The 22,926-nt window shown below is 21.8% G+C and overlaps 1 protein-coding gene across 3 annotated transcripts in view; it reads right to left on the minus strand.

Annotated features, from left to right (window-relative positions):
• Window positions 1–22,926, minus strand: part of LOC112601823 (octopamine receptor-like) — a 152,707-nt gene that overhangs the window by 119,568 nt on the left and 10,213 nt on the right. For all 3 annotated transcript variants that reach the window (XM_025349618.1, XM_025349617.1, XM_025349616.1), the window contains exon 2: window positions 17,190–17,345. The gene's annotated coding sequence lies outside the window, so the exon portion shown is untranslated. The remainder of the gene's footprint in view (window positions 1–17,189; window positions 17,346–22,926) is intronic.

Genomic DNA, 22,926 nt, shown 5'->3' on the forward strand with positions numbered 1-22,926 from the left:
GCTGGTACTTTAATACTAATATATGCTTTATATTTATTGATTTAGAATATAAATACTTTAATATATTTATCCAATATATTCAAGCATATTTTTGTTTATCCTTAAAAGTGACAAATTTTCAAAAAAAATAACGAATACCCAAAAAAATAATAACAGAAAAATGTACATAAGAGTACGTTGTTTTAAGAAATGAAAGTATTCAATATTTTTTAGGCAATTAACTTTATACTTTAAACTTTAATGTTTATTAATGTTTATTTTTTTAATAAATGATTGTCGAATCTAAATATTAACAAAGTTTTTAAGCAAAACTAAACAAAGAAAATATGACATTATACCATTACAGTTAAAGCTCTACAAATAACCTAATATTTTTAGTTTCTAGTATATTATGTTCACTTGATCAAAACTTTTTTGTTCTGATTTAAATGAATTTTTTCTGTACAAAAAAATTTGGTTAAACAAAAGAGAATGTGTCATGATTTTAAACTAAAATAAAATAATAGTACTATTATTTAAAGAATCATTTTATTTTATTTTATTATTATAATTATTATTTTTTTTTTTTTTTTTTATTTAAGTGCAATCATTAATGATATTTACAATCATTGTATTTTTATAACAATATTAATAATAATTTCTTTATTAACGAAAATAAATTCCAATTACATAAAATACAATGAAATAGATAATGTATAAAAAACAAAATATTAATATTAAATAACAAGGTAAAATTAAAAATATAAAATATGATATGATATAAATAACACAGATTAACTATTATTACTATAGAGTAATTAAACATATTTCAGAGAAAAAGAGAGAGAGGAAATAATATTTTTATTTAATAAAATAAAAAAAAATAATAATTAGATTAAATAGTTAAAAAAATTGAAAACAATTTTTTTCAAAATAAATTTTTCATTGTATCCTAAAACTGAGAATTGAAATAGATTAGTTTGAATAATTATCATATAAAAAATATGTAAACTGTGTTAATTTGAAACTTTTATTTCTCGAGAATTCTCGAGAATCCTTCAAATAACACACCTAAATAATTATTTGTAAGCTTAAGTTATATTATAATATTGATATGTGTATAAAAAATAAAAATTTAAAAAAAAAAAAATAAATAAAGCATTTTTATTTCAAATTTGTGGTATATGTATTATAAGTATTATGTATCTTGAACAGTAAAAAGAAAAAATCATGATTTTACGTAAAATATTTGGTAGTTTTAAATATTCTAAATTATGCGTATAAGAATAATCCATTAGATTAGCAATTTTTATAAATATGTTTAAATTTCTGTGACATTCTTTTTAATAAACCAAGGATGATGTAATATCAGAATATGTAAATTATTCATTTCAAATTTGTTTTAAGCCATTATTGATAGTTTAATGCATTTAAAATAAATAAATAAATTCCACACATTAAACAAGTATATAAGTACCTAATTACATTTTTTGACGTGTAATTAGTAAAAAATATATGATATAAACATAAAGAATATTTGAACACTTTTTATTTTTTTAAATATAAATTTCATTAAAGTAGCATCAACGAATTCTGCCTTCTATAATCGTCTTAAAATGCTTATTCCACATTATTGCTTATTCTATTATGTAAATAGATTTTAAATTTTATGCATGTACATATAATATTTATTCATTTAATTTTTTGGAATACGTAATCAAATTTTCTGCATGAAACAAATTCCGTTTAATATAAAAAAAAAATTGCTAAGAAATTATATACATGTGCACTTTTATTGTTTCAAATTAAAATATTTATTTAAAAACAATTTAATTATTTTACTTGTCCAACAAATTGTGAATCCATTTTAGTAAACTTTACCGTGTTAATATTTTAATTATTTTGATAAAACTGTATGATTTAGTCGTTTAGATCGTACCTTAACTTTATATACTACATTTACGTGACCCGATTATTCGTATACGTTCACTTATGTGTTATATTTGTATAATATGTGGTTAAGACTTTAAACTGTTCTATGTGAAAACTGAAAGTGTTAGTTATTGTTTTCTCTAAAATAGATAAGAGTATTATTTACAACACTGCAATAAGTAAAAACAAATATCTAAATGATAAGGTGTACTTAAGAAGTATTTATTTATTTGAAAATGTTTTAACAAATTCTGTGAAGTAAACAAAAGTTGTTTTAATTTTGTTTACGTGTTCTAGTTAAAAACTTACTGCTTAACTGTACTTCATTAGAGTACCGTATACAAGTTTTCGTGAAATAAATAGGCCCACTTAGAAATGGATTAGCAATATATTTTCTATAAGAAGTTATACTGAAAAAACATTAGTAAATTATCAGCAATTGTAATTTGAAAAATAAAAATAAAAACTGAAATTTTGAAACAAATACATTAAAATTAATAAACTCGATTGATTAATATCTGGACAGTTTGTAAGATTAAATATTGCTTAAAAAATAAAATACTTTTTGCAATTATTAAATCTTTACCTGATACGATTTTGAAATTCTGTATTCTGTTGTTTGTTTTCAAATGTAGCTACACATTTTATTTTAATTTGTTATAATTTAAAGCATAGAGCAATAATATTATATAAAAATAATTTATGTGATCATATTGAATGAACAACAAAAATGTTTAATAGTTTTTTATCTTAATTGTTAATATTTACTAATATAAATGTTATTCTTACTTTAATTGGATTACATTATAAAATCTTAATCGAAATATTTTTTCTTAAGAATAAATATGGTTTTTATTTCCAAGACATTTTTATATTTTTCAAAACAAACAAAAAAAAAAAGTTTAAATATAATTATTCATGTACAAAACTTTTAAATGTATTATAAAATAAAGTAAAAATATTATTGAAAAACATATGAAAAACTTAATTCATCAAACATAATACTTACTGACAAGATAAATAAGCTTAATTCTATTAATCATACAAAAGAAAGTATTTTAAAACTTAATGATAATAACTCAAATAAAAAAATAAGTTAACTTTAATTGTATAAACATATTGTTATTTATAAAATACTATGTATTACTTCCAGATGTAAACGCAGTATAATACTTATACTCGAAATCGAAACATTGCCATTCAAAAGTTTAAAATATAGGTAGAATTATTTAAAATTTATGTTTTAGTAACATTTTATTTAATTAAATATATATTATAAATTTTGGTAAAAATATTCCTACAGCACATATTATAATATAATATCGTATGGTCAGATTTTAAAACTATTGGTTTATGGAATAAACATTTATTTATTATTTATTAGAAAGGAAATATTGGAAACTGCTTTATAGATTAATACCTTTAAACTAATCCCAATATATTGAATAAACAATTATTTTTAATAAAAAAATAACTATTAATTTAATATTATTTGAATATATGATTATTATCGATATAGTTTAACGTTAATAGTGTTCTAATTTTTAATAATTTATATTTTTCAAAAGGTGTTCGCAAAGTTATTATAGGTAAATCGATAAATATTGAAGTTTCTTTGGTTTTAAAAAAAAAAACTATTATTATTAGACTACAGTTCACTTATAACATATTATCATAAACCATCATCATTCCATCAAAATTTTTTTCGATGAATAGTTTTTATATTATAATATTAATGTTGGCCATGATTTTTTCGATTATAATAATAATAATTGATTAAGTTTTACTTAGATTTATGCGTATTACTTATTCGATAGCTTTATAAAAAAATTATAATTATGTTTACTTTTAAACGTCTAATAAAAAAAGTAGTAACACTTTTTATAAAAACAAAAGAGAAAATAGACTCTATAATATTCCTGTTAAATATTCAAAAAAATCCTTTGGTCAATCATTTATTGAATATTTGGGGCCTACTTATTTTAATTTAATACCTAATGAGGTAAAAATAAAATATTCACTTACATTAAGATAATTTTAAAAATATAATATATAACTGGTTATTTTTAAAATTAATCTAAATTTTAAACTAATTCTGAAAATAACATATATTAAAAATATTAATATACGTATAATAGATACAAATAAATAGATAAATAATAAAAACAAAACAAGTTATTAACTATACAGTATACACTATACAATTTCTTGAATTTTTACTTAATATACAATATTAATGAAATTATAATTACAAAATAAAATTTAAAATTTAGACTAATTCTAAAAATAACCAGTTTTCTATAATATTTTTAACATTTCCTTGATGTGTCTATATTATTAATTTATGATAAAAAATCAACAGAAAAGTAGTAAGTCTGTTTAAGAATATGTGAAAATGATAATAACTAAAAACTTATAAAATATTTTAGAATAAGTAATATGTTTTTTCTTTTTTTTAAATAATAACTTGAACAAAGATAGAATTAAATTTCAATCAAAAACAAAGTTTGGAATAGAACTAAATGTAATTCAATCATTCATAAATTGAATTGGCTTAAATCTTAAGACGATATAGTGCATATGTAATTTGAGTATAAAATCTCAAGGTATGCAAACCAACACCAGTACATATTATTAAAATAGAATCACAAAATTGACAAAATCAAATTTTTCAAAAAAACTTAAATAAAAAAAAAAATGAAAACACGTCTCAGTTCAAATTAATTTTTATTTAAATAAAAATGTAATGATCGTATTATGACAACACATTTCTTGAACATCGTCATTAGTTTATAAAAATATATTTTAAATATGATTTCATAAATATTTAACAATGAATGTAATTCAGACAAATTATTGTAAATTTTAGACTTCGTTAATTTATTATTTATTAATACTACATTTTAATTTTTCTTAATCAAAAAAACCGTTAACAGCGCGTATAAAATAGCGTAAATGATAATTTAAGTATTAATTTTAAAGTGAGAATTTAGTTTAAAATAAAATAAGTTTGTGGCAACTTCTTTACAGATTGTATTTTTGATAAGAAAAAAAAACTAAGTTTGAAGTAGTTGTGTTTGGTTGTTTTTTCACTTGTAAATGGGATACCTCACGAAAAAAATAATATAAAAATATGTAACTATGATGAAACCGTTGAAAAAGCTCTAAGCATTTTGGTTTATTTTAATATTATTCGTCAAATCAAGTGATATTATTGTTAATAAACATAAATTTATTATAATATTATGTTATAAAAATTATGGAAATGTTAAATATTTATTACATCACATTTATTACCATAAATATTCGATTAATTCATTTGTACAAGAAATTAAAATTTTTGATAATTCCTGTTAATACCATAATTTTTGCTCACAAATTCTTCGCAGCAAGGTTAGGTTAGGTTAGGTTAGGTTATCCAGCACTCTAAGTCTATGCATCGTATTTACTTTATATAGTTATAATATTATTTTCAACAGATAGTATATAGTAGGATTACTATTTAAATTAAATTAAATAAGTCTATATATTGTAATTACTGTATTCTCTACATTTGCATAGTAGACATATAACTATTAACTTGTCTCATTTTTATGAGTATTTATAATAAAATATCTTTACGCCGTCTCTTTAACAATAAAAACGGTACATTATATATTTTTATATTATATTTTAGATTAAAAAAAAAAAAAGTTATACCAATAACTATACTTTACAATGTGTGAATTTTAAACGGACAGCAATCGCTCTATAAATTAGGCTTTCTGATAAATCAAAAACTGTAAGTTTCATTGTATATACTCATGCCACACACGCCAATATTGTTATATTACCGTTACATTTGCACATGTAATACGTGTTGTCACATTGTCGAATTTTAAACAAGACTTACTAAACTGTTTTCAAAAACAAAATGGGATTTTTTCAAGGACTTATATATTTATTGTAATCAACATCGTATGTATTCGCCAAAAGCATTGGTTATTCTAGATTGTTTATCATTATTTCCGTGTCACTTAGCTTATGCGTGGTAAACTTCACGCTGTCAATTTAACTTAAAAGCGTATTTCATTTTTCTTTTATTTTTTCTTTTGTTTGCGCAAGGGATAACATGCATTTAAAACTCGTTTGGAAAACAGACCACGCTTCTAAGTACATGGTGTAATCGAGTACTTTTAAAATATCTACTTAAAACGATTAATATTTTCGTAGATCAAAAGACTTAAAAAATTATTGTAGATAATCGAGCATTTATATAATGTAATAGCAAATTTATTATGTAATATTAAATAAAATTTTATTAGTTATAATTTTAATGTCTTAAAGTAATTCTTTATTTTGTTTATACCTAAAGTTATAAAAATAGTTAAAATGATAAGACGAACAATTTAAAAAAAAAAAAAAAACTTTAGTTTCAAAAAGGCAAGACCATTTTTTCGGGTCATTAAATGCAACTACATGTGATCAAATACATCAACAGTTTCACACACCATTAACCAGTCGATTCGATTTATGAAACTTCATCAATTATTATAATGTCGTGTTATAAGTGTAGCTATTGTAGCTTATTACACCAAAATATCTAAGTCTATATTATAGACTATAGTTTATAGTTATGCATAAAATCAAACAATAAAATATATTAAAATATTTTATTGGTAGTACTATATAATGATGGCATGTTTATTTTAAAAATAATCTAATAATCTCTTCATATATTTAAAAAGTTAATAAGATTTTAAATATATTATGTATACAAGTATTTATATCATTAAAAACAGGCTAATGTTTAGAATTAAAACTAAAACAATGAAATTAAATAATAAGTAGATACTTAATTATTATAAAATATGTAAATTAAATGTTTGATATTTTAAATATTATTGGTAGTATACTACCATAATGTTAAATGTATCTTGTAATAAACTCTTAAAATAAAAATTAAATACTTCTTAGCCCCAACCCCTTCCAATATTTATTTTTTTTTATTAATACCTACCTATTTATATTATAATAATAATAAACAAATATCAATAACTATATTTTTTTTCTTATCTCAGTATAATGCTGGAATAGTTATTAATATTCCAGTAATAATTATTGTCTGTAATAAATGAGTTTTCAAATTATAGATTAAATGAAATAATTTTTGAACCATCAGCTGTATAATTAACAAACAAGCAAAATCAATATCATAATTAATTATTTAATTGTTTAAAATTGATATAAGTATATTACTAATAAATATATTATATAAAATATTACGAAAATAATAAAGTTAAATAAATGTGTAGATTGATGTATCATCGATTAATAATTCACTTCAAATTATGGATGGTTAATGAATATATTATTTATAACTTTGAATAGTAACAAAGATACACAACTGAATGACTATAGTTAGTCACCAATCACAGAGACGTAATAACATTTTATAGTATAATATTCATGTACATGTTCATTGTGTATATGCATAAATAATTCTTTATGTACTTATTTACTATTTCTTCCATAAAAGTAAATTATATTCGAAAAATTCAATTAAGCACATCCACAATGATATAAAACTGTAAAGTTTATGTTGAAAGTCTACAAAGTTGGATAACCCCAAATGAAACTTAACGTCACTAATACATACAAAATTAATATTTAAACTTTTAACTGGGACACTGAGATTAGATCGTTTCTTGTCAAGAAAAAACCCATGCTATTTTTCCAGTTTCCAGTTTGAATAATTGTTGAAATTTCAGAAAAAATTATGTAAGAACACGTTTTTCGTCCAACAAAACAGAAAAATAGTGTATAAACACTGATGGTTTGGTCATATATATATATATATATATATTTTATACTAGCTGACTCAGTGCATTTCGTTTCCCGTTAAAAATGCCAACTCTATATTATAATATGATCCAAACTCAATTTAATTTGTTATTATTAATATTCGATGTAATATGGTGAATAAAACTTAAACATTTTTATTGACCATCTCGAATCTCAAAAAATTTGTGCAAGCACATCACTTTAAAATGGGAATTTTGTGAAATGCTCTTATTGCACACTAATTTGGTGGAACAAAGGTACTACCATAAAAACTGCAAGCTTCAAGCTATGATTCTTCTGGTTCTACGTTCATCATTAGCAATTGAGTAAGTCAAGACATATTCGATAATAATTTATACTACATTATTTAAGCCATTCCATTCGGTGTTTTTCGTGATACTAGCTTATGATTATACGAGCTGTATATATTATTAGGTAGGTAATCCACCTGCGGTAAATTTCGGACTCCGTGAGGTGTGTACCTAATTTTATAATTTTTAACTTAAAGATACATCAAGTTTGTTAACTGGTATATACACCAAGAAAAAACGATCAATTAATACAAAATACGGTTTTTATTGGTGAATCTCAGTCCTAGTACAACTTCTCAAAAATGTATCGCGATCAAACATAGCACGTCTCAACGTCTGTAACCAATGTTATTTTTCAGTGCTGCGCCGTATGATATTAAAACATAAACATTTATAAAGAAATGATTACTCAATTAACTTATAGAATTGAAATTAAGACTAAAACCTGGTCCACAATAAACTATCATTTTAAAAAAAAATCAAGATAATCAGATGAGTAACAAAGATTTCCATTTTCATATTTATGAAAATATATATACAACGGTATATATTTTATTATTTAAATGTCTAGAAATACATACATTCTAGTGTACGCGCAATGCACGAGATTATTTTATCGATAAATTTCTCGGAACAACTGATATCTACACGTAAATATCAAACACAAAATTTAACAGGCAAAAAGATCTGATACCGCACCGCATGTAGGTATACAATTTATACGTTTATTTTAATTATTAATAACTAATTATCTACAATTTTAATCGGAGTAAACTTATACCTATGACATTCCGTGATCATACAGAAGACATAAAAAAATCTGATCAAAATTGAACCGATAGTTATTGAGTTTCCTCTACACAAAAAATGTGTTTACAGGCTATAGCTTTATATATTAGTAAAGTATATAATTATAGATATGGTGATTCATCAAGTATACATATTCACCATTTTTCATTGAATAATGAAAAATGAGAAGATATAAAAAATTGTGTACACTCCTTTTTCACTATAAACACTATAAATTATTTAGTGTATAATTTTTAAAGAACTCTGATGTTCCTAATTCAAAATTCGAACAAGTTATTTTTCCTAGGAAAAATAGCTAAGAATAATAGTTATTATTCAAATATTTATTTATAACTAATAAACATTAAAAATATTTTTATAAAAATATAAAATTAATATAACATTGTATATCAAGTATTTATCATTTAATACTTGACCATTTTTTAAAAATGATAAATAAAAATAGGTTAATATTATTTACTAAAATTTTTAATTATAATCCCCATATCTTCCAAACCCATTATGATGAGCCTATAAGTACACATCATTTTTATTTACACCTTACTATACAAAGCTTAACTTAAAAACTCTCGATCGAATTTTAATTTTGATACGTCAATATTTAAAAAAAAAGTATCCATCATGTAATAATGAATAGAAGTGTTATCATTTTAAAAGCAGAAGTTAGTATTTTCACAGGATACTCCATTACTCCATAAGTCTTGCAAAACAACTCAAGAATTTAAAATCAATGTTTTTAGCAATGTTCCAAAAATTCAAAAATCAGATTTAAAAATAATTAAATTATCAAAGAAAAAAAAGGGAGTATGCATGTTTGGGGAATCACCCGAAATATTGTCTCAAGAATGACTATAGTAGTTGTTGAAAAGGTCTATATGCATTATTTCTTTAAAACATTTACTGTATCTTGCTCTAATTTTGAAGTATTTTTGGTTCTTTTAATTTCTAACTCACATTCACTAACAGCTCGAATATTCGTTTATTAGTTGTGAATAGTATATATATTTTTTGTACACATATTGTAGTGATCTAGCATTGTTATTAGTTCCATGTTATCATGGTTTTAATAATAATATATACGATTGTTTATTAATATTATTTATATTTTATTTGTTATAGATAAAAGTGAAGCTGTGAAGTAAATTTATATTTAGTAAAAGCAACATTAAATAATGGTCTACTCACAGACAGTTTATTTGTTTTATATTTTTTATTATTTATGTATTAATTAATATATTCTGTTGAGAAAGAAGGGTTATTTATTATTATTTATATATTTATATCATTGTCAAGCAACAACAGCAACCTTATTGTACCTTTAATATTTTATATAAGCCAAATCAAAAAGCTGCGTGGTTATTCTTATTGGATTGTTAGACTTTTCATTATTTAATTAATTTTATTGACCCATAATGCAGAAGGGCTGTACTTATAAAATTATTATTTTTTATATGTCGAGCCAGAAGTTAAATTTGTTAGACAAAACAGGCCATTATATCAAAGTATCGTAATATTCCTTTAATTCTAAAATTACTCGAATAGGTTATTATAAATTATTATTTCAAATTTATAAGTATCATTTGTAGTTTGTACAAATAATATACATTTCTAGTTATTACTTATTATTGTAAATATCTACCCATTTATTTATTATTATCTAATTTCAATTATGTTTTAAATCACAACATAGACACACACCTACACATATTCAAACATTCATAACGTAGATCAATGATGTTTACCAACCACTGTCGAACATACCATATACATATAAATTCAGTGAATAGAAGTGCGCTTAAATTATTCTAGATGACTGATATTGTGCCCTATAATATTCGTTCCCAGTCCTAACATACACCGTCTATGTGTCGTCGTAATCTGTTTTAAATACGTGGATTCATTATCCAACCCTTCTAGTATAATATAAAAATGATATTGATGATTTACAAGATATATAAAATAAAAGACTATTTTAAAATTTTCACAGTTTAATAAAATATATAATGTGTATATATATATTTATTTTTATTATTTTTTTTTTTTGTAATATAAACAACGTAAAAACAGATAAATCCTCTTTCTGTAGTCAGTCGTTGTCAATCTTCTTGGATTAAAAATTTGCACAAAAATAAAGTGTTTTTTTTTCCGGTAAAAAAACTTAAACATATTTTGGTTGGTTAAAAAAACACATGCTATGAATTAACTTATTTTGTTAAAAATTATGTGCACTACTGAATTTTATCATGTATTTTTAGGTACTAAAACATTTTATACCTGAACCAAGCTCTTTTTATATTTCGATTGTATATACTAGTATTGTATATTCGTATGTATTTTTGTCAATAGCATACCTATTTAAATTATATCTGTAGCCTATGAATTTAAATAATATTTTTGATTTAAAATAAAACTAACTACGATAGTTAAGTCAAAAAAGGACGAACATTTCTAAAAAAAGTTAAGAAAGATACTTGTGATTATTAACTGTGTTCAAAAAAAAAAAAAATAATAACAAATAATAATTTAGAATAACAACTGACATAAAAAGAATAATTGTTATTTTACTGTAAGTAAGTGGTTCTATAATAATTAATCGAAATTGGATGCTTAAATTTATTATTTTTCATTATGAAACTTTACTAAAAAAAACAAAAATTAAGTCTTATTCATTCAGACTGAAATAACACACCTAAAAATTTTAAAATATGTGTACCTAAGACGTTTTTATACTGATACGTTTAATAAAAAAATAAAATTATAATATATATCAAAACAAACTTATATTCCTTGAACCAAAATAATGTCTCAATTTTATTTCAACGAAAATCCCACAATAACGCAATACAATAGACATTACCTACACATAAACGTATTGTAATAGTGTAGAATATTTGTATAACATTTTTTGATAAATTGCACTTTTGGTTAATATATGTGCATATGATTTTATACCTGTATTTGTATAGCATTATATTAATTATAATAAGACGTCATATTTAACATTAAAACAGTACTAAAAATTATCAATTTAATAATATTTTCCAATAAAACCAAAATAAATATAATATAAAATCATACATTTATATAAATTACAATATTATGAAATATTATGTTTTAATTTAATTTGAATAAATTTTATAAAGTGTAATAAGGAAAAAACATTATGGAAAACATAAGATACATAGACTTAAATTTAATTAAAATAAAAAGACGAAGACGAAGACGAAAACCAAAACACTTCTAACACTATGTGTATCCGTATACTATATACTTTAAAAGAAATACTAAGTGTAGATAAGCCTTTTAAATGATGACCACTGTAGTAATTTGTTTCGCAAGTAATAATATAACATCTGCACAGGTTTACAGTATCCGAGTATAGTGTTTATCTCTTGTATATTTTCGATAATCTTTGTAACAAATATTACCTAGTTTATTAGTACTATTATACACACTACTCGTATATATATATATCAAATAAATCCATTCAAAACAGGCCCGACCTAGCAACATTGAGATAAGAATTCCGTGCTGGCTGTGATGTATGAATTGTTTTTTTTTTTTTCATAGTTACTAATATGTAGGTTTTATTTTCGCCATACTACCATAAACATTAAAAAAATTACCTTTTAATAGTATCATTCATAAAACTTTTCTATCCATACAAAAACGGTAAATGCAAATTTTGTAACATTCTTATCGCAAAAAAATGTTCTTGTTTTATATATAAATCTAATACCAAAAGAAATTAATTTTTATATTGAGTGTTCATTAGGACATAGAAGCGAAAATATATGATTTTTTTTAAGTTTTGATTTCGTTTATAAATGAATAGAATTCCCGTATAAAAACTATAATAATTTGTAAAAATTAAGAAAAATACTTATTTTGATTTAAATAGGTAAACTGCTTGGATTTTCTGAAACTTGACTCTAAGTAAATATCAGGTCAGGATAGAATCAACTGTAAAATACAATACGTGGTTTTATTAGACACTTCAATTAATTACGCCATTATAAATTGTTCATTCAGCTGCATTCAACACTGTACCTCACTTAAAAACAAACTTAGTGACGTACATAGTTTAACAATAGTTATCACATATATTTTGTATAATAAATGTTTAATATATTATAACCATTAAAGGCAGAAAATTAGATGTTGTTAACCATGAAAAAGAAACATAGTATGCATTTTTGTATCTCAAAAGTATTAAAAATTATAAAAATATTTATGTGCAAAAATACGTTTAAAATATATTTTGTATTAAAAAAAAAAAAAAAAAATGAATTGACTTGTTTGAACTTTTTATGAAACTTACTCATAGACGAAACTAATAATAAATTATTTGAACCTCATAATAAAAAAATATACATAAGTATATCTAACGTACAGAAAATCAAATAATATACAATTTTATTATGCTTAATGTATTTGCATGTGACCAATATTATTCTAAGCTTAAAAACAACAACAAAACTATGAATTATAATGAAAATTGATTAAATTAGAATAAATATATCTTTTTAGACTAAACAATATTATCTTGACGTATTTTTACTATTCTAATCTTGCAAACACATTTCAAATTACAATAATTTATACATAATTCTTGTTATACACAAAAAAGTTCTTTTTTATCGTCATTAGTCATTACTATATGTATAAATACTTTTTAATAATAAATTAAATTAGCTGAACAATAGAATAAACATTCTAATTACATGCCATTTGTTTATTTATAACATATTTAGATATAACATTGGAAAAACTAGAAAATATACACCAATTTATGTAAAAAAAAAATGAAAGATAACATATTTCTGTGATATGTATAGTTCAAAATTATATTCCAAATTTATCTGAAAGCTATCATAATATAATATTAAAATAATAATAAAAGGAAAAATAATGTAGATGTTTATGAACAGATAAAATATTAACTAATTTTATTTTACTATAATATTTTAAGTATTCATTAATCGGACGATTAGCTATAATGTGCTCGAGCAAATTTATCGATTCTTAAAAAATAAATAATAAATAACAATAGTCATGTTTGTTTTCGCTCTAAATGGAACACCCATGATTGAATATATACCTATTATACCTAGACATCCAACTGTCACTTATTCTGAGGACTAGGAAGTGTGAATTGTGTATAAACATTTCCTACACTAGGTAGTAGTACTCACTAACGCACTATATAAAATATTGAAAATGTATAGAAAAATAAAAACACATAACATAAAATAAAAAATAGCATGATGCTTGCGTATGAAATAAATACAAGTATACCTATGTAATATTTATGACATAAAAAAAAAAAAAAAACAAACAAACACAAAAGAGAAGAATTTTATAAGAAACCAAATAATTTTGATATTAATATATATATATATAGGTATTTGTAAGTTACAGTGACAAAAATGCAAGGAAATCATATATATATATACGTATATAAATATTTTATTATTATTAATTAATAAGCTTTAACAACTTAGTCATTCGTTGGGGGATATATTTGTTTATTTTTATTTTTTTTACGGTACATAGTAACTCGTTTTGCAAAACACACTTGTTGACGACCATAATGACGACAAAGCGACAAAGCTGTAATATTAGTCCATAAAAATCCACTAATAGCTTCGGATAATTTGCGAATCCGTCTAGATTGTATTTCATCGTAGTAAACCAAATGGAGAATTAAATTGAACACACAAAATCAATTCATATCACCTTACTTTAAAGCATATACTCTGCCCATTAGTTTCAGTGGAGAACATACCTTTACTTTCATCCGATACAATTAAATATTTAGACCTTTCCCTAGACAAAAGATAAAGTTAAAATCGATACATAAGATCCAAAAGATTAATTTTAAGCTCTTGTTCTCGTGTATTCAAAACTATGTTAACAAAAAAAAAAAATTTACAAGTTTAAAAAACAAAATATTAGCTTACAAGTAATTTTTAAAATAAATTTGGATTTATGGTCTTCCACTATAGGGCATGGCAAAAAAATTGAATTTTAACAAAATTCAAACTTACCAAAATATCACTTTACGCCAATTTACTAATGCTCCGTTTCACGTTGCAAATCAAACATTCTGTATGATTTATATATCATAAAAATCAAAAAAGTGTTTATAATGTTTTACAAATAACTCTCATCACATCTGGTAAATCATAATAACCTTCTAATCAGTAACTTAAATACCTTAACAGTTCCTGATAAAAGATAATTCTCACCATCAACTGAAAAGAAGGTGTTTCAAGAGATCTTCTGCATTAACTCACTCAATTTTTTTCTCTTATTATTTTTTCCTCTACTCTTTAATTTCTCCTCCCATTTTTTTTCTTCATTCGCCCATAAAGCAAAAAACCAATAGTGGGTTACTTCTTATTGATGTAAACCATGTATTCTATCTATCTTTAGATAAACATATTATAATAATCAGTATAGATTGCATATATATTTTAAAAAAAAGATATACGATAAGGGAGGTTTTTGGTACACTTCTTCTCATATTTGGTACAGAACTTTGGCACTAAGAATAATTAGTTACTCGTCCAAAAGCTAGTAACGATAGAAGGTGCTTAACTACAACACCATTAAGTAAATTGGGCCAAATACTACGCTACATCATGCCCTATGTGAAATATAAAAAAACAAAAAAACAAAAAGTAAAAATAATAAATAAACCAACAAGTAAAGTTATATTAAAAAATGAACTTAATATATATATAGCACACAATTATTTCATTAAGTATATTTTTACTGAGTACTCACTTTCTAAATTTGATTTCAGAAAATACATTTTTTCCTTTTTTTTTTTTTTAATTATCACTTTTGACTTTTGTCGCTTATGTCATACTACGAGCAGTTTTTTTAATTGATTACATTTTTATTATATTTTTGAACTAAAATCGTTTATTTATACCAAGGATCAAAATTAAATGAATTTGAGTACTTAAATCTGAATAAAAAAGCCATAAAATTTTTAACATTCGTCTCTTATATTATGTACAGAAAATAAACAGAATAGTTTTTACTGTAATTTAATCAATGGTTAAACAGATAAGTAAATAGAAATCTTGTGAGAGAAAAAGGCATTTCTGGAAAAATGTTTATTAGACATTCCATTAAAATTTAAATAAATTATTCCAACGTAATACATTTAAAATATAAGTTGTTCATAAATAGGGCTCAGAAGTTGTAGGGATACATATTTGTTCTGTATGATATCAATTTATAGCAGACCAAGCTAGAAATCTGGACTATACTACAATAAAGAGTTGAAAAATTGAAAACTTAAAATGTATATTTTGTCAATTTTAGTTAAAAAAAAAAATGCATATTTCATTGACTTATTTTGTATGCATATAAAAAAATTGATTTTTTTTTTCTTTCTTAATCTGTATATTTTAATTAATGTTGAATATAAAACTCAAAATTATCAACGAAGGTATTTATTGTCATCATAACAGTCAAAAATTAAATTAATAACAGCGAACCTTAACCTAACCATTAGTAGTTCAATGCATTGACTTAACAGGTATTAAAAAAAGGGTATTTTTTCATAATTTTAAAAATACTGAAAAAATATTTTTAGTTATATTTTTAGCTCAATAAGATGTCAAAATGCCAACCAGTTATAAATTTTTTTCAGTTATAAACAGTTTTTATGTATATTATTGTTTTATTAATTTATGAACAACAACTGATGTATTTATTTTTTTTTTGGAATTCAAAATAATTCTTTTGCATATTTAACATTTTTAATGCATATTTTGCAATTTTTTCGTGCATATTTCGCCTTTTTTAGCTTCTACAACTTCCAAGCTCTATTTATAATTTATACTCGTAGATTCTGATGGTAAAATTACAAATAACGTTATTGCAGTACATTTTTAGAACTATTTTGTTCTAAATATTATTAATTTGGTCTCTGGGATTTGTTTATAGCTAAAATAATTATATAAATCACTTTAATATATCAACAAACATTAGATATTGTTTTAATCGTTTTTTTTTTTCTATAATATACCTGTATAATTATATTTATAGCCATGATTAATAAATAACTTCATTTTTCAATAATTTTAAGATTTATTTTTAGCATTATTTGATAGATTTTTTAAATTTAAAACCAAAACCTATCACCGTGTGTAATAACAATTTTTCTATACTAGTTCATGACTGTCCTATAAGAAAACGCATCACTATTAAGATAATTTACTTGTTATTTAATTGATTCTTTAACCCGTAAAAAGTAAGATCATAAATTACAAATATATGATAATTATTTTTCGAATCAATCTTATAACGTACCTATACTCAAATCTTATGGCCACGGTAATATTACGACGGATTTTCTTATCAGTTTCCATGCCGAAGTTTTTCTGTCACGCAATGTGTTTTTAAATTTCAGATTCATCATCTCCAAAATCGTTTTAATAATATGCAATTTCTTTCTTCAAAATATACCTGTAACATAAATAATTTGAATCATTTATTGTGAATTTAATAGCAATATATATTTTATAACCAGAACATAAACTATACATTATAATACATATAAAATTATTTTTAAATTACCAATATGTTTATATAGTATTAAGTATAATACACACAATATTATAAATATGTATACACAAAATATTTCCTATACGAATAAATGTATTAGCTAAAAACAATAATATGCATTACATTTCTTTATAGCATTATATTTATATATTTTTCTAATGTACTATTATATTTTAAGTGCGAATAAAGTTGTTATAACCAAAACAAAATAATTCAATTTGATTAATTATTAAAATAATTTTATTAATTTAATATTCAAAAATTAGTGTTTTTGATATTATTATAAAGATGAAACAAAACTAAAATAAAACGTTATTTTTGTCTAAGTCTCATAATATAACCTAAGGGACTAAAAACTATTAATTCAAATTTGTGCATGTCTGTTAATCTCAATGATCCTTGCACAACCATGTAACAGATAAATTATATTGTCTCAAGTTTGGTTTTTCACATTATTTTTTTAGTTTTATAAAATGATTATAAATATTTTGAATACACATTTTAACACATCAAAACATTTTAAATAAACTGAAAATTCTAATAATTTATTTTGTCATCCTATAGTTTATTTTAATATTACACTTAAAATACTGATTATTATTATTATACGAGTATATTTAATACTGTTTGAGAAAATAATTTAATTTTAAAAATATACTAACCACTAAATTAGACTCTAGATAAAACTATGTATGTTTAGTTATCCTGTTATATATTTTCTATAAATATTTGTTTCATTTCATTCTCAGTAATTTATCTTAATTTTAACTATATAAAATTAATTTTTTAATAATCTTATTTATTTTTTGAGAGTCATTTATATTTAAAAAAAACTTAGATTACATTATTATTTATAAAAGTTTTAATGTATCGTAGAATATAATTTTTATTTTTTCGTTCTTTAAGAAAATAATGGTAATCTATGTATCTATCATAAATATTTAAAACATATCAACATAATAATATTTTCATTAGGGTCTTACAAAAATCACGATTAATTTATAATATGATTGATCAATAATTAATGGTTTAATTATTCAATTTTATTGAATATAATTATTTTATGTTAAAATAGAAATATAATATTTAACAATTACATAAATTGTACAACATCAAAAAGACAGCTCGTTACAAATTTTACACTCTGAGACCTAAAATGTATTAATAATGATAAATCAAGATCAACATGTTTATGTTATTAAAGCCTTGTCAACTGAAGACAGAATTATAAAATGATTAACTAAAATTAAAAATTAAAAAATAATAAATAAATATTTAAATTTATAATCTATTTTAAAGACAAAAAAAAAATAATAATATAATTTTATTGTGGTTAAAATGTTTTAATATTCGTCAAGTAGCATAATTTAAAATAAATTAAATTTAAAATTCTTAGTAAATAGAAAAAAAACGGCTTGCGTTGCATTAAACTAAAATACAAATTACCTGCATTTGTATAACTCTATATTTAACGTAGTAAAATTGTTAAATCATTAAAACAAAAATGTTGAAGAAATGTGAAATTTTATAATTATGAGTGCTTACATTCTTAAAAACTTTTACGATTATTTATAAATAAAATAGTAAAAATTAGAAAAATGATCTGTTTAAAAATAGTCTGTATTTAACTTTTGATCATTCTTTAGAATTACAGCATAATATTATATAAGTTTTTTTTTTTTTAATGCCCTGATGTATTAGATTAAAAATTCACATATTTCTGAAGCCCTAATTTAAAAAAGAAAATACTATTAAATAAAATAAAATTATAATTATTACTCTCTAATTTCTTGTTTATCTTTCATGAGTAGATCACTGATTTAAATGTACATTTCTATTTTTTCTCAAATTCTATACTTCATAAAGTTGGTTTAATAAAATATGTTTTTCTAAATTTTTAATTATTTTAATAACTTAATATTTATTTTAGTCATTCTAAAATGTAATTTAATTTACAAAATGTTTACTACAAAAATAAATTTTTATTATATATCTTGAATCATTATTTTTAAAATCAATTAAATTCAACAATATTATTCTATTAAAAATATATTTTTTATTATTTTTAGTAATAGTTTCGTGTCCCAGTAAAAAAACACCATTAACATTATATGTGGCCTATGTTTATTATTAATTGAATTAATTATCTTTCTAATGTTATTTACTATAACTTGCGGTTCTTTTATGAATAAAACCAATAAACCAGAAATTATATTAAACTATTTATTTATTTTATATTTTATTGTATTTAACGTACAATACTAACGTTATTATAATAAACGATAATCACAAACTACCCAATGTGTTATAATATATACAATATACAGTAGCAATGATTTAATATAATATCCAGTATTTCACAATTATTATAATTCATAATATACTTAAATATTTAAAACTTAAAATATTATAAAATTTATGCTAGTCAAATTTTAATTTTAATTTATTCATGTATAAAAAAATAACACTTGATAGATTATAAGATAATTGTGTAATCTTTATTTTAAAATGTATATATTTTTTAGATATTTACCTATTTTTTAAATAAAATGTTCACTATATAATAATATAACTAATTAGTAGTAAGTAATATATATATATATATTGTACTATTAATTTTTGAAACAAATATTTATTAAATATACAATACAGCTTAAACATTCTAAGCAAATTTAGTTTTCCTAATGATGCATATATTTTTTTCTTTTGTGTAAAGGAAAATAAATTAAATATGCTAGTAAACTAATATTTTAATTTAATTAATGTATTAATTTGCATAATATGCAACAACTTATTTATTATTTATAATTATTATTATTTATAATTTTACTATTTTACAAAATTATACTGACAACATTAAATATAGATATTTTTATATTAATTTCCAAACATTATTCTTCTCGTGCAGTACATACATATTTTCGTTAGGACAAATATAATTGTTTTAATAGGAATTTTCGGAAATATTGCTTACTTTTATTGGTTGTAAACATTATACGCGATCCTATAGTCAAAAGATTCTCTGTTATATATTATATATATATATAACGTACTGACTATCTCTTTTTATTTTAATTAAATAAGTAAGATTATTGTAAAATTTAAGCTGGTTTTGCTTAAGAGTCGGTTTAATTCAGACAACGTAAGTTAATTGCAATGTATGAGTTATCTTTTTTCTAGCTCTTAAAATAACTTGAAATATTTTAAATATCTTTAGAAAATATTATTATTAAGTTACAATTATTTGCAACATTCTTTAAATATATTTTTAATGGAATTCAATATAAAATGATATATCTATTTTTATACTTCTGTAAAAAAGGTTTTCTATTTAATTTTCATGTTAATTTAACTACAAGCAAATAGTTTTAATTTTAAATTATCTTTATATGGTTATTTGACTCGATTTTCCAAATACGTTTTTACTTGGTTTTCAATTATCAGGCTTCCGGTTCACAATAGAAGTATAATCCGAAATAACTTAATATGATAGTGAAATAGCATATTTTTAATTGTAAAACAGCGAACATGGACAAATTAAAATATCGAAAGTTATATAAATGTACGTAAAAATATGATTCCTCTCATTTATTAAATAATAAGATCTATGTATATCCTCCTTAGTACCTGTCTAACTATCTTCATAAGAGGGATTTAAGTGGAGAAAATGAACAAACACTAATTAATTGTTATAAAGTTATGGAAATTTATCTCTATTATTTAGTTTTCGAAAGATCAAATATAATTTAGATTAACTAAAATAACAAAAACATCAATATGTAGAGCATTAATAAAAAATCTTAAAAAAAAAAAATAACAATATAGCTGATAGTTGATACTACGAGTAGCATAATTAACAAAATATTAATAACCTAATTATTTACAATAATAATTTTATAAAAATTTTACTTAAATATCATAAGATGGTTAAACTATTTGTTAGTTTTAAAAAAAATTCTTCCATAAATTGTTTCTATTGGGTTAATTTAGTTATACACACGATAAGATAAAAATTTAAAGATATGTTGTATTAATCTATAAATTTAATAATTATTGGTATATAAATAACTTATAATTGAATTAACCAGCACATTTAACATTTAGTTTTATTTATAATGCATTATATCTTTTGATCGAGTATATATTTTTATTTAGGTGAATCTATTATTTAAGTAATCTCTTTTGAATTTTATTTTATATTATATTATCATTAAGATTCATGATTTAGAATTTACCACAAATTTACGAGTATATGTGTTGATATCATAATTAATTTATTAGCAACTTAAATTCTCATATACTATAGTAAAAAACCAATATAATATACGTATATTAATCAAAATAAAAATTAAATAATCGGAGGTAATTAATTCGGTAAATTAAATTAAATTAAATATTTGTCGGTAATTTTATTTATCTGCTTTGTATATAATATTTGTTTACATTTTATTATCTAGATATAGGCCACAAATTGAGTATGTATTTTGAAAGATACCCGAATATTTGGTCACAGATGTATACCACAAAAATACATGAACAAATAATATTATAGAGTATGTTTTCTTTGCACATTGTCTACGAATTTTTCCACATTGACTCGTAAACAAAAGAATATTTATAATTATTAAAAATAAATCTTTCGGAGATTATAAATTCTAGTACACTTATTACAAAATGGTTATCTACGTATATGAATAAGTCACAATCAATGATTGTGATATTTTGTTATCTTTGTGAATTATAATTTTAGCTATTTTTATTGTTTTAATTTGATGACAAACTATAGGCCATTATTGAAGCTGATAATTCTAAATAATTTAACATTGAATAATTTATTACTTTACGCGTCATTTCGAGTAAGGTTTTATGTACGTTGCACTGATGTACCAAATTAAATATTATACATATAATATAGTGGCCCATTTACCGAATACCTTATCGAAAAAAAGGTTCATTGTGGTCTAATTCCTGGTCGCCCAAATAATCATAATTTAGCAAAATTATCTGCACAGCCTGATATGAGAATGTAATCGATAAATGTATGTAAGGAAATAAACAGTCTGAAAATTCTAAATTCATTTTCAACTTATATTTCATAGTAAAATATGATGATGTATTTATTATTAATACAATTATTTTAACACGGCGTTATAGATAGGCTATTTGGGTACATCGCCGTCGCGGTTTCATTTTCCCAGTATCTTAACACAGTTTATTGTTATTATTAGTTTTAATCACTGCCAACGCCTTGTATCATATTCTATATATTTTGTGTGTTGACTAGTTCGCACATTTAATCAATGCCACTTCAACAGACATTTTAGATGTTTATCTTTTTGTTGCTCACATGATATCGAATACGTCGAAGTTTCATCTACACGTAGTAGAAGTGTAAAGTTTTTCGTATTAACGCATCAAAAACAGAATAGTTAAAGACGTACCTATTACATTGTCATTTTTTTTTTTTTTTTTAACATGTTTG

The sequence above is a fragment of the Melanaphis sacchari genome, unplaced genomic scaffold (genome assembly GCF_002803265.2).
Source record: "Melanaphis sacchari strain LSU unplaced genomic scaffold, SCAv2.0 Contig7_pilon_pilon, whole genome shotgun sequence".
Taxonomy (NCBI): domain Eukaryota; kingdom Metazoa; phylum Arthropoda; class Insecta; order Hemiptera; family Aphididae; genus Melanaphis; species Melanaphis sacchari.